Genomic DNA, 13,820 nt, shown 5'->3' on the forward strand with positions numbered 1-13,820 from the left:
AGAACATTCGAGCTCTACTCAGAAAATGCCCTATAGAATATCCAAAGTATGGAGGACCGCATGACCATGCCCACCCTCGTCCACACCTTTCCTGAGCCATGGATCCACACTGATGGTACCAGAAGCTTCCTGGGTATCCAGAAATGACATAAAATGGTTTCTCTTTTCAAAAACTGAAATACTCCCAAGATTGAATGCGCAGAATGCTTGTACAGCTATAATCTTGGCAAACATCTGCCACCTTTGTGTGGCAAGCGCAGTCTCTTCAGAATATTGCCTTTGATTTGGGGGAAAGACAAATCAGTCCGCACGTTTTGTTGTGAATGTGTCTCATCACAGGAGAGATTTTTCAGCAGCTTGGAATTCTAAATGTATGAAAAATGGATTTTTTTTAAACAAAGAGTTCTTGACAAAGGATCAACAAGGTTTCTGAAAGAGATTAAGTCAGTCCTCTATTCCTGTCCCTTTCCCCTCCCATGGTTCATCTCTTTCTGTATACCTTGAGGCTAACCTCTGGAGGCTGATTCCTGCCCCTATGGACACTAACAAATCCAGGGTCCACTCTATGCAGAGGGATGTGCAAGTGAGCCCTGCCACTCTTTTGTCCTGGTGTGCAAACTCACCTTTGTGAGTTGTCGGGATGGAGAGTTGTGCTCTGCTAGGGAGAGTATCTCAAGGCAGCCCCTGACCCCAAGCACGGCAGTACACACACTACAGCCACCCCAGTAACTTTGGGTGTACAAGAACAGCCTCAGTGTGAGCATCATGCTGACATGAGTTCAGTGTCTCCCCTCTGGGCCTTCTAGCAGGGGATCCTGGCTGGGACAGCAAGCCTGCTCACCTCGGATTTACTGTCAACAAAAAAGGCCATTCTAAAGTCTCCCTTTCTGGTGCCAGCCTGTGAATGTGGGTACAAACAGCAAAGTCTGGAAGTTGCAGGGACCACGTCTCCTGGAGTGTAGGATTTTTAAGAGAGTTTGGGGTCAAGCAGGAATGCTGATCACCTTGTGCTTCCAAACCCAGCATAACACCATTATGACAGGATAAAGACTAAGGGACTAAGGTCATCAAAGGGGTGAGATGCATTTTCCAGAAAAATTCATACTGACCAATTCATAAAACAAAAAAGTCTGAGAATTTTAGAATACTATTAATCAAGATACTTCCTTTTTATTAAAGGTTTTGTGGTGTGTGTGTGTGTCTACAGAAGTAAGAAGAAGGAATTAGATCCCCTGAAGCTGGAGGTACAAATGGTTGTAACCCACTCAGAGCTGTTCTGGGAACCAAACTCAAGTCCTCCGAAAGAGCCACAAGTACTCTTAACACCAAGCCATCTCTCTAGTGCCCTCAAGGCGTTTGTTACTTTAGTCAGCACCCCAGTGTCCAGTGTAGTGCTTTTGTAACAGGACAAGGGCAGCACACACTTCTGAGTCAATGTCAGCTTTACATCTGTTTCAGAAACCCCTGTGTCTTATTGCTCTTGCTCTCTAACAGGCTGCTCATTAGGTCAGTGAATTAAAACCATGCCATTCATACAGCTCAAAGTGCTGTAGGCCAGAATCTGCATGACAGTCCTTGGCTGTGCTTCTTGGGTATGATAGTCTTCAGCCATTCAGTCATCTGGGACTCAGTTGTTTAAGGACAGCCTCAGTTTAAAAGGTGTGTTTCAGTTTGGTGTGGTCTCTCAGGAACCAGCAGGATATCTTCTGCACATGACAGAATTCCAGAAGAGAGCCTCAGCCCACCACAGCATAAAGGCCTACACTTGAAACTAATCTAACACCATTTCTACCACACTCTGCTGGCCAGAAAGTTAGCCACATGCCAGTCTAATTTCAAGGACTATGGAGCCCCAAACTTTACCTTTTGATGCCAGGAACTGAAAACATGTTTTAAAGAACTAACGATATAGAAGGGGGTTGGGAAATGAAGCAAAATTTTGCTACTTACAATTTCTTCACATTTTACTTTATAAAACATGCAAACAAGGTGTTTAGTGGCTGCAATAATGTACATTGCTGCCCTTCAGTCATTAACTCAAAAACCCAGGAATGCTCCCAACCTCCCTTGGCCTCTTGACTTATCCTTCCAACCACTCACCAAAACCTTCAACCCCTAGTCTAAATAATCACAGTGTTGTTCCCCTTCCCTATAACCCCACTTCTGAGCCTAAATCTGGGATCTGATCATTGTTCCCTGGAATTAGTATGGCAGCCTCCTAATCTACTTTCTATCTGTAGTTAGGGAGCATAAATTGGACCATGCTATTCCTTGCATTCTAGCCTTATTTAGCTCCTTACTATTGCCACATTCTATCTATCATAGCCCATCTATAATCACCTCTCAGTATCCCTTGCCATACTTTAAATATGCTTCAAGTACAGTTCTAAGGACTGTGCGTCTCTTTTTAAAAACATGATACTCTCAGATCTCCTTCCATGAGCACCTGCCTCATCCCCCTTCACCATACTTATTATTATTTCTCCTCTATTTCTAACAATCTGCTTTCCACGCAACAGTGAAAGTAATCTTTCTAGGGACCATGTCAGGGTGGGCTATTCACTGTTTGAAAGCTTTATTTCTTTCCATATACTTAGAATAAAATCTTCCACAATCTAGAAAGCCCTACTTGATTGAGTTTATGAGACTTCCACAGCCTATCACCCCTATCGTTATTACCTGGACATTCTGAGCCATCACCCTGGTCTTTTCTCTATTCTTCAAAATACATTCTCAAGAATGCATGTGACTGATCCTACATCTGGCCCCAATTTCCATCTTGTCTCTGCATGTTTGGCTTATCTATCAAGCCATCCTCAAATGTTACTCCTCAGAGAGGCCTTCCCTAGTATCATCAAGAATTACTGTGTTTACAAGTTCATTTCATTGTTTATCTAACTAGAATGCAATCTTTATGAAAGCCGAGACTTCATCTGTCTTAGTCTCTGAGTGTCTTCAGCATACAAAGTAGTATCATCAATAAAAGTTGGTCAAATGAGTCAATGAACAAATGAGTAGCATTATTAAGAATTATTAAAACTATTAAATGTATATTTTCTCTGATTTTAAGTGAGAATCTCCCTAGCTGTCCTCAAAAGTAATGATAAATAGAACTGTCTTTACCTCTTTTTGATAAGTGGCATTTAACTATGGCTGAATGAAACTTGAAAATAACCAAATACACTAAACTAGAAAACACCAAATGAGTCCAAAACTGGTTCTCTAGAGACTTCAGAGCAAGAGGAATACACACATATCTAAATGTCCACCAGGTTCTGCAGTGAGCATCCCACAAGTTGAATAGCTCACTGTGACCACAGCTGTGGTCATCGTTTCCCTCTCTCTACCAATTCATCTTCAGCCTTTGTCAACATCCTTGGTGTTTCTTAGGGAGCCAACCTCTTTCCAGAAATTTCCATTAACAATGATTCTTGCCTCAGTCTTCACTTCCTTCGGAGGCTTCCTCCCAGCCATGTCCTCATCTCCATTGTCTCATTGATCCCAAACCATCAGTATAACTTCATAGATATCCACATGGCTCATTACTGGTCTTCCCCACATTTACTCAGGCATATATATGCCTTTCTCTCCATAGCAACCAGAATGACACTTTCAAAGTAAACTGTACATGTATCACAGCTTATCCAAACTCTTTCTTTCACCCTTTTTTAGGACAGATACCAGATCCTTATAAGAGACTACAAAGTCCCATTCAGTCCACTACTACCTGTATATCCATGTCCTACAACATCCAGAGGGCCTCCAATATCTATGGTCATAACCTTCTTTGAGTTCTGATTCTCTGTCAAGTATTTACACTTGCTGGTCTCTGTCTGAAATATTCTCTCACTAAAAGCCGCTACCCACCTCCTGCTCATTCTTCAGAACCCTACATCAGTTTCACTTCTGCTGGAATGTGCTCCCTGGCCATCCAATCTAGACAAAGTCCTCCAAAAACATTTTTTATTTACAAACATTTACATTAATTTACAATTGTGAATTCACTTATGTGACTATATGAGTACTTTTTCCAAACTACAACCTCCAAAGTACAGAGACTTGTCTCTTTTTTGTGCAATCTTGCAAGACCAGGACCTGGTACAGAGTAGCTCAAGGCACTGTATGGAGTGATGAGTCAACGAATCAATGGATGAGGCTCAACTCATATATGGGGGTTGGCTTATTTAGCAATCTTCAAGAGAGATGGGAGAACTGGATGAGCTAGGAATGAAAAGTGGAAGGAACAGCTGTTGAAAGATTAAGAATCCTATGCTGAGACACGCCATTGTTTCCCTGTAACTTGCAAGGACCTATTGTCATTTACTTATTTCTGCACCAAGGAAGTATATAAATGACCCCTATTCTCTTCCAAACCAATGGCACAACACAATCACCTTCTCTTTTGGGAATCTTAGCTAGTGCTCTGGATTCCTCAGAAATGAGAAGAGAGTGGAAGTACAAGGATAGGGAAGGGAGACTGTATTTGCTGCAGTCGCTTCTCCAAGAAAGAAAACAGAAGCATGTATAGGTGCATATATGAACACACACAAAGAGACAGAGGCAGAGACAGAGAGAGCAGAAAGATATAGATACAGAGCAGAAAGAGAGACAGACCGAGGGAGGACAGAGACAGGGACAGATGAGAGGAACAGGGAGACACTTTACAAAAGAAATAAATCCATTCAGACACATAGAGCAGATGGCCCTAGATGACATCTCCACCAGTGACATGGCTAACTTTCTTTCATGTGCTGGTTTGCTGGGAATGCAGCTTGGTGCTTGGAACGCCACATTTGATTCTTGGGATGCAGACCCTTGCTACATGTTCTATGTATGCTGAGCCTATCAGTGGGCACTCATACTGTTACAGTCCAAGCTAAGAGGGAAGTACAGGGGCAAAGGCCACTCAGAGAAGGGCACCTGACCTGGCCTGGAAGTCAGCAGAGACTTGCCAGAGGAACTGAGAGCAAAGCTGCTTCACAATGACCTCAGGTTCCTCATACTTAACTGGAGACCACGAGTCCCACCGTCCAGAGGAGCCAAGGAGATGCTTAGTGAGCACTTACTTTGTGCCATCCACTAGATGAGGCATCTGAACACTGCATCATTAAATCCACATCACAATTCTAGAACGGATAAACAAATATCCCTATGTTACAAATGAGTAAACTGGCGTTTAAGGAAGTCAGGACACATGTCTTGTCACTGGTCTCCTGTCTTTCTGACACCATGCTGGGAGGCAAGGCACATTGACACCTCCACACTTTGACCATGAAAGTCTCTCAGCCCAAAATAAACCATAAATGGATTTCAGTTCCCTTTCTGCCCTCACCCCTTCCTCCCCTTTCATCCATAAAGGAGAAAAAGCAGCAAAGATCCCAGAGTCCTGAGAATTTCACTGATTTCTCTGGATTTTTATGGAGCCAATTTTCCTGAATAAATGTAGTCCATGAAGGGACCCAGAAAAGAAAAATAAGCTATGGAGAACTTTTCCCATCTCAAGAACAATAAACTGAATTCCCAAATCCATCCATAGCCTTGACCCCCACCCAAGAGAGATGCCACGGGAGCTGCTACAGCTCTGCTGTCCCTGGGATTAGAGGACATTGAGTATAAAGGCCAGCTGTCAACACATTCCAGTGATGTCATCTACAACATCAGTCCAGCTCCTAAGGTGAGCACAGCCTGATCACTCTCCCCCACCCCACATCCTCTGAGGCTTGTGTTCCAGCTGCCACACCGCTGGCCCATCCTTAGGACTCATTCCATCTCATCTCTTCAATGCATCACGCACTGGCCCAGCCCTGCCCTCCTCTCTGACCCACACCCCACTCTTTTACTGTATTCTAGGGTTTAGTCTCATGAAAGATGCATTTACTAAGTCGTTTGATTTACTCATTCATTCATTTTTGAGTATGTCATGTGATTGACAGTTCTCTACTGCACTGGCATTCTGAACACAACTACAGGTAAAAATCAAAGAAGATATGACTCCTAGCCAGGTGTGTATCACCCACTTGACTGTAAGCCATCAGTCTGCTCCTCCCTCCAAAGAGCAAAATTATGGCCATGATGTTAAAGTCACTGAAATGGAGCCCTGCTTGCCCAACTCAGCTCAACTAAGAATAACAGTTATGAGCAGACCCCAAGTAAATAAAATGAAATGCCCTGCCCCTGGACCCTGACCCCAATGATTAGGACCTACACTTGTCTGTTCATGTGCTAGGGTAGCAAGATTTAGCAATTACTGGGGTATTAGGAACCCCGAGCCTTCAGATTTATCTGAGGTGCAGTTCCTAGGCCATTTTCCTCATCCTGGCCTATTTGCTCAGCTGACCTTTCAGCCTCCAGTAAAGTGACCAAGCCCATAGGCTTTAGATTCTTTCATCTTCTAGCCTAGTAATTGTGACCAAATGATATTGTACATGTCCAATTCTCAGTCTCCTGTCTATAAAATAGGTTTAGTTGTGGTGATACCTGCTTTGATAGCATTGGATTGATGAGTAGAGGAGAGAATACACACAGTGTAACCCATAGTTTCTCAACCTCAACACTATTGACATTTCGGTCCTGTGCATTATGGGATATTTAGTGGGAACTCTGGCCTCTACTTTCTATGGGCCAGTAGCAAAACTGCCCTGGTTGTGACAAGAATTTCCAAGCATGTTCACAAGTCTCTTGTTTGCCAATGAGGTGTTAAACACAGTGCCACGAAAATAATATATGATTAGTTAATACTAGCTATCAACAGCACTGGCTACTGGAAACCAACCTACCCAGAGGTATCTGGCCATGACCAAATCTTTTCAGTTTAGTGTCCAAAGGTTTATCTCTAATCATAACTTCCTCTGCATCATCAGAACCATTCTTCAAGCTATCTGGAGTTATAGTTCAACTAATACTTGGTTAACAATGCATACAGGTATCTCCTATGTCATATTGAACAGATGAAATCTGTCCTCTGAGAATATCATAAGAAACAGAGTTAGAAGGTGGTAACAAATCAGGAAGAATCTCTAAAAGCAATTCAATTTGGAGCTTAGAAAGAACAGAAAGCAGTGTTGAGAAGATTCAAAGGCACTAGAAACATAGCATTCAACCAATGTAATAAGACATGAAAAGATGATAATTTACTATTGGTACCATGGGTGAAGGCCCACCTACTGATTTTTTATCTAAAGACACTATATAGGGAGAAAGGAAGCACACCATACTAAATCCCACTATGCAAAAATGGAAAAAGAAAAAAATCTAGAAATTGAATTCATTTCACCAGACTCTTCAAGTGACAGCAATATGCATAAATGTACACATAAAGAAATTACTCTATCCTGAGTCCAGCATTTTTAGGTCACTCTATGGGTAGAACTCAGAGACTGGGTAAAATCATGAGTATATACATTTAAGTAATGTGGGCTTGGAGTATCTTGTACCCTGTGGCATTTTCATATTCCCAACTCTCATCCTGTCCCCTATTGGTTCTAATTCCCTGCTCTTCTGTACTCTTTCTTTTATGTTTCTCTCTTCTCCCTCCTTCCCCACAAAGTCTGGCCATGCTTTATCAGTGCTGTCTGGTACCTTCACATCCCACAAAAGTATCCGACTCCCCACTATTTGGCTCAACATCACCTCCTTTGATAAGCACTTCTGTTAAGCACTTACTTTGAATGAAGGACGTCATCATATGCATTATCTGTCTGAACACTGTGATAATTTCTTTTTACTCCATTTTTCAGACCAAAAAAAACCTGAGATGTGGACAGCTTCCTCTATGAGAAAGAAGAGCTATGGTACAAATGAGATAGAATAAAAAGACTAGACAGAGCAAGAAATGGGAGATGATGTCTCATGAAACCTTACTGGAAAGAGATAATCTCCCAGAATTGTCCTTTCCCACTTGTATCTGGTGACTATGGAATCAAGTAGCTGGAATTAATAAATAAGTTTTATCTTCCCTCTTATCAAAGGAGGTGTCACTTGAAGAGTCTGGTGAAATGAATTCCATTTCTAGTTTTCTTTTCTTTTTCCATTTTTGCATGGTGGGATTTGGTATGGTGTGCTTCCTTTCTCCATGGATAGTGTCTTTAGATAAAAAATAAGTAGGTGGGCCTTCATCCATGGTACCAATAGTAAATTATCATCTTTTCATGTCGTATTACATTGGTTTCTTCCATTCCACCCTCCCCTTCTCCCACCTTTCTCCCTGCTCTTTCCTCTTATCCCTAGCCCACACAAAAGCCCATATCCTGCTCAGAGACCACACTCATGCCATGCCAGTTTCCCATCGGTTTCCATCTGGTCTCCAAGTCACAGGTGTGTAGGGATTATGGGGCTCCACCTGTCTTTATGTCTGACCTCCAGCTCCTGACCCACTTCTGACTAAGCCACCTGTGGAGTCATCAAAGACTATGACCCACTTCCCACAGAGCTCCTCCCCAGACGTGCTTCCCCATGGACCTTCTTGTGCCCTGATGCTCCTGCAGCCTGCAGGCACCAGCAACTCCCCTTACGGACTGCTCCACCCACCCAGCCTCAACTGGGTGTTGTCCTGGACTCCACCCTCTTCTCCCACTCAAATTTTTCCCCTCTGTCTGCTGATCCAACCTATCAACATCCCTTGCACTTGGATCTTTGAAAAAATTTTAGCCCTATTCCAACATAATCTCCTCTGAAATATTCAAAAACTTGTTCTTACAAGAAAGTTGTTGCTTAAACAGCTGCTATATATCCCATTTCCTCTAGTGTAAAACTAAATCCCTCCTACAAGGAAACTGAGCCTATCAGTCAAGGACTTACTCTGCCAAGTGATTCCAGGAAAGTTCAGGTTGGTTGCACCAAGTTAACCACTAATGCCTGGAAATGGTTGGTGTTGTGTTCAATAACCCTTAGATCTTAGACTTGTACATCTAGGACTGGGAGGACATCTACCCCCATGGCTCATCAGGTAAAATGGTTGCCTCATAAGCAGGAGGACCTGAATTCAGTCCTTAGAATCCAAATAAAAATGCAGATGTGGTGGTATGTGCTTATAATCCCAGCACTGGGGAGATGAAGACTGATGGATCCCTGGATTTTGCTAGCCTAACTGGTGAACTTCAGGTTGATGAGAGACTCTGACTCAAGGAAGATATGTGGAAGTATTCCTAAGGATGACCCTTGACATTGTCCTGTACTTTCTACACATATGCACACACATGCATACATTTAAAGGTACATGTGAACATGCACATGAATATTTTTAAAAGAAGAATCTTGCATCTTCAAGGAGTCTTAAATCAATTTCTCTGCACCAAAGCTAAGCTTATTTTGACTGTTTCAATTACAGAGCATTCCCAATGTCATGATGCAACCTGCTATGTCCAATGAAGATCTTTCTTGTCCCAGAGCCCTGGAATGGAACCTTAGCCTTATAACACACCCAGGACATGGTAATCTTACAGAGATTAGAAATACCTCTTTACAATAAGCCAACAAATAACCAGATTGATTCCCTAGGAATATATGTGCTTTTATACAATTGTAGATTTGAATCTATATTCAGGGTTTTGCTTCTTTCCCACATGTCTTCAAATGCTCAAAATATGTTTGCCTTCTGAAACCCAGTTCTTTTCCTTCCAGCCAAAAGGCTTGATTCTCTTGTCCAAGAATTCAAACTCTAGGACAAGACAGCCTAAGTTAAAATACCATCTCTACTGTAGGGCCTTGGCTAGAATACCTACCAATGTCCCCTTTGCATGGAAGACTGGAAAATTGTACTATTTTCAGTATAGTCAGAGGAAAAAGAATATTTTTTCAACAGACATAAAGGAGAGAATTCCCTCAAATCAGCACAAATTTTAGGGAAATGCTAAATACTGGCAAATACCCATATACTGGTCTAAGGAGTTATTTTCTAGAAGGGCAAGGAAATGTTTTACTTACTCATCCTTAATCGACCTATTGAGCCTCTAAACTAATCCTCCTCATTCTAAATGTGCATATCCCTACAGTATCTGAACAACTGTTTCTAGTTCATTGCCATAGACTGGCCTTGAGCCCATAATTTCTAGAGCCCCTGGTTTGAAAATCAAGATAAAACGTGTCTGTCCTTGGTTCTTTGGTGTCCATCTCCCTCCCTGTCTAATTTCAAATAAAACCAACAGATCCTGAAAAAACTTGTACAAGTCCCTTCAGGACCCTGGGCTATAAGTCATGAGGAGTAGGGACTTGAATTAATTAAGGTCATTGAGGTCTGCCTTCTGCCTTTCTACTGTACCCTATCTTCAGTTTTGATCTTTCTAGACTAAAAAACTTTCCCTATTGATGAATTGGGCATCTTGGTGTTCTCTACAATAACTGTCAACATCATACCACCAAGCCCTCTGTTGAGGACTCTCTGAGTTTTCCCACTGTTGATCTCCAAACAGCACAATAGAACCCTCATTTGGGGGACCAGAGAGATGACACAGACTGTAGAGTATATGTTGTACAGGCATGAGGACCTGAGTTTGATCCTCAGAACAAAAATGAAAAAAGGCCGCCCATGGTAGTGTACGCATTTATAATACAGCACTGGGGAGCTAGAGACAGATAGACATCTGGGCTCACTGGCCAGTCAGCCTAGTGTGCTTAGAGAGTCCCAGTGAGAGACCCTGTCTCAAAAAAGAAAAAAAAATAAACAGTGCCTGAAGAGCAATGACTAATGTTGTCCTCTGGCCTCCACGTGTATGTGTACCCACACATATATCTATATACAAACATATACAAACAAACACATACAATCGCACAACACACACACACACACACACACACACACACAAACCCTCATTCTTCCAGATGCTACTTCTCCTGAGCTTAGTCTCTCTCGCACAGTTCTTCTTTAATATGAGTCAAATCTCCAAGTGTTTAAATACACACACTTTCTTAATGTTTGCTTGTTTCAACATGTGCCCATCACAGATGCTGTAGAGTTACACTGACTTCTGAATTATCCATATCAGGATTGTACAATTGGAAGAACACAGATGTGGGGGCCAAAGTAGCAGGATCTTGAGTCTTACCTACATCTCTCACCAGCAGCATGAACTTTGTCTCTAACATTAGGGTGACCCTACTGTCACAGAGCTGTAAAACTGGATTGTTTTATAGCAGCACCTTTGGGGGGGAATGTGTCCATTAAGTTTCTTTTATTCATGTTTATTTAATAGAACATAGAGTTTTGTCTGTTTGCTTGAACTCTGGTTTTCACACTCTTTAAAAACAGACAACCAAATAGATACCAAATTTGCAAGGATTTTCTTGTATGTAGTCAAACATACAACACATACTATGTAGCCCAAGTAATGCTGTCTTTGGAAATCCAAAAAGCATTGCAAAACAGCTATAAACATCTCCAGGGCAGGGCTGTTCTTGGAGTATAGGGGTACCTGAGAATATTGTATTGATGGAATTCTGTCAAATAATCATTTTCATTTTAAAATGATTTATCAATGAGCCACGAAGCAGTAAGACCAGAGTGGTTCAATGTCCAATCAGTGCACATAGAAGGTCTTCCTAGTATCATGTCACCATCTCTTCCAATCATGTCCAGAAACCATTCTGTGGAATTCCTAGGTGTGGCCATCAGTCAATTCTTTTGAAGGTGTGAATTGATGTGGGATGCTCCTCTGTATGCTGTTAACAAAGAATCTGATTTGGTCAATAGCCTGACAGAATACAGCTAGGCAGGAAATCCAAACAGAGATACAGAGAGAAAGAACACAGAGTCAGAGAGACACCTTGTAACTGCCTGAGGAGTAAGATGTCAAAACATTACCAGTAAGCCACAGCCATATGGTGACACACAGATTAGTAGAAATGGGTTGATATATGTGTGAGAGCTAGTCAGTAATATGCCTGAGCCATTGGCCAAACAATTTTAATTAATACTAGGTCTCAGATTGATTATTTTATAAGTGACTGTGGGACCAGGTGGAATGCATAAAAGTGAATAGAGAAAAAAAGGTGGAGAAAAGAAAACTTCACCCTGCCTACTTGATTCACCTGGGATGTTAGACTTCTCTTGTACTTAGACTGGGATTTACACCATTAGCTCCCTGGTCCTCAGACCTTAAGTCCATGACTGGGTTTATACCAGGCTTTTCCCAGGACTTACTTCCAACTTGCAGACAGTAGCTATCTTGGCCTCTACAATCACATGAGCCAATTCTCATATTCAGGGACATTTTGGAACCTACTCATTTGGGAATGGTATGGATACCTGGGCCTATCAAGTTCTTTGACAGCTTTTTAATGCCAGTGCATCATTCTTGTGGAGCTGGATCATCCATCATCTATGAATACCAGTTCCTAGTAAGTCACTCAACAGTTCTCACTGAGTGTCATTGATGAAGGCCATGAATACAAGCCTTACAAACTTGGGCACAAAAATGTGAATGACAGTTATTTTTAGTTACATCAAATTATCATTTAGTACAGTATAAAATACATTAAGAAAAGCCAATCTTCAAGTCATGTATAGAATCATTTCTGCCATAATTATTACAATTCTAGAATGTGATTTATTTCACTGTTGATCATATTATCCCTTTTTGCCTGTGGGAAGCACAGGTGAGGGGATCATGATAATAGCAAAAAGAGGGGCTCCATTCATATAAGAATGGCAACCCCTTGTGCACATGGTTTAGATCAACCAAGAAGAGTATATGATGTAGCCATCAAAGACAAGAACATTCATGAAAAGGGCCCATTGACCATCTCAACAGTCCTGATGAGAGTCTTGGCCATTGTTGAAGGATACTGGAGAATATCTAATGCTTAAATGAGGAACCACTGGGGAAGTGGCCACTAAGTGCTAGCAGCAAGGCTTGCCAAAGGAAGGGCCAGAGGGGAGAATCAACAGATCTCACAGGTCATCAGAGTCAAGCAGAAAAGTGTTGTCAGTTTGGACAAACCAAGTCACAGGAAGAATGAGTGAAAGGTGCAGCACTTTCAATAGAGAAGGCACATCCAAGAAACATCAAGTAGTAGTATGGGCTAAAAAGTTGCCCATAATCATGGGTATGGGAAGGATTAGAGCCTGTTCACAAAAGCAAAACTAGTTCATGGGCTGAACTTGTAAGCTATAGAATTTGAACTTTACAAGTCATCCAATCTTATGGAATACCTTCAAGTCTGGATTTGGGTTTTGTTTTAGTAAGTTGTAGAGACTGGAGAGATGACCTGGCAGGTAAAAGTGTGTATTGGTGTATTATTCTTGCAGAGGACCTGGGTTCAATTCCAAGAACCCACAAAGGGAAGTTCATAATCCTCTGTAACTAGAGTTTTAGAGGGATCCAACATCTGGTCTCTGTGAGCATCTGTACTCATGTGTGCACACGCATGTGCATGCACGCACACATACATACACACACACACTTTTTAAAAGTAATCATAGCAACAGAGAGAAATTCAAAAGGGAAGATGAGATTGGTAGGTGAGAAAAAGATAGGAGTAAGCTAGTTTTATTTATCCAGGAGGATATAAGGAAAACTGGACATGAAGTTAAATGATGAACTATTGGGAAGATCATGATAGAGTGTAGGCATGCTTTAGGGGCCAAACAGGATATTATAGTTGAAATAGGTAGGTGTGGGGGACAGGGAGGAGCCCGTTGTAATTCCTAGCTTCTCCCTATGGTGACTAGGTGGATAATGCTGTCATTCCTGAAAGCAGGAACAGAGGAGCAGCAAGTTTGACAGGAAAGAGCATCAGTTCACGCTGGGACTTGCTAAACTGAAGGAGCTTCAGAACTTGGAAAAGGGCCCCAAAAGATAGGGATCACTTTAAAAGTCAAGGGGAAA

This window comes from Mesocricetus auratus, unplaced genomic scaffold, assembly GCF_017639785.1.
Source record: "Mesocricetus auratus isolate SY011 unplaced genomic scaffold, BCM_Maur_2.0 Super-Scaffold_100028, whole genome shotgun sequence".
Taxonomy (NCBI): domain Eukaryota; kingdom Metazoa; phylum Chordata; class Mammalia; order Rodentia; family Cricetidae; genus Mesocricetus; species Mesocricetus auratus.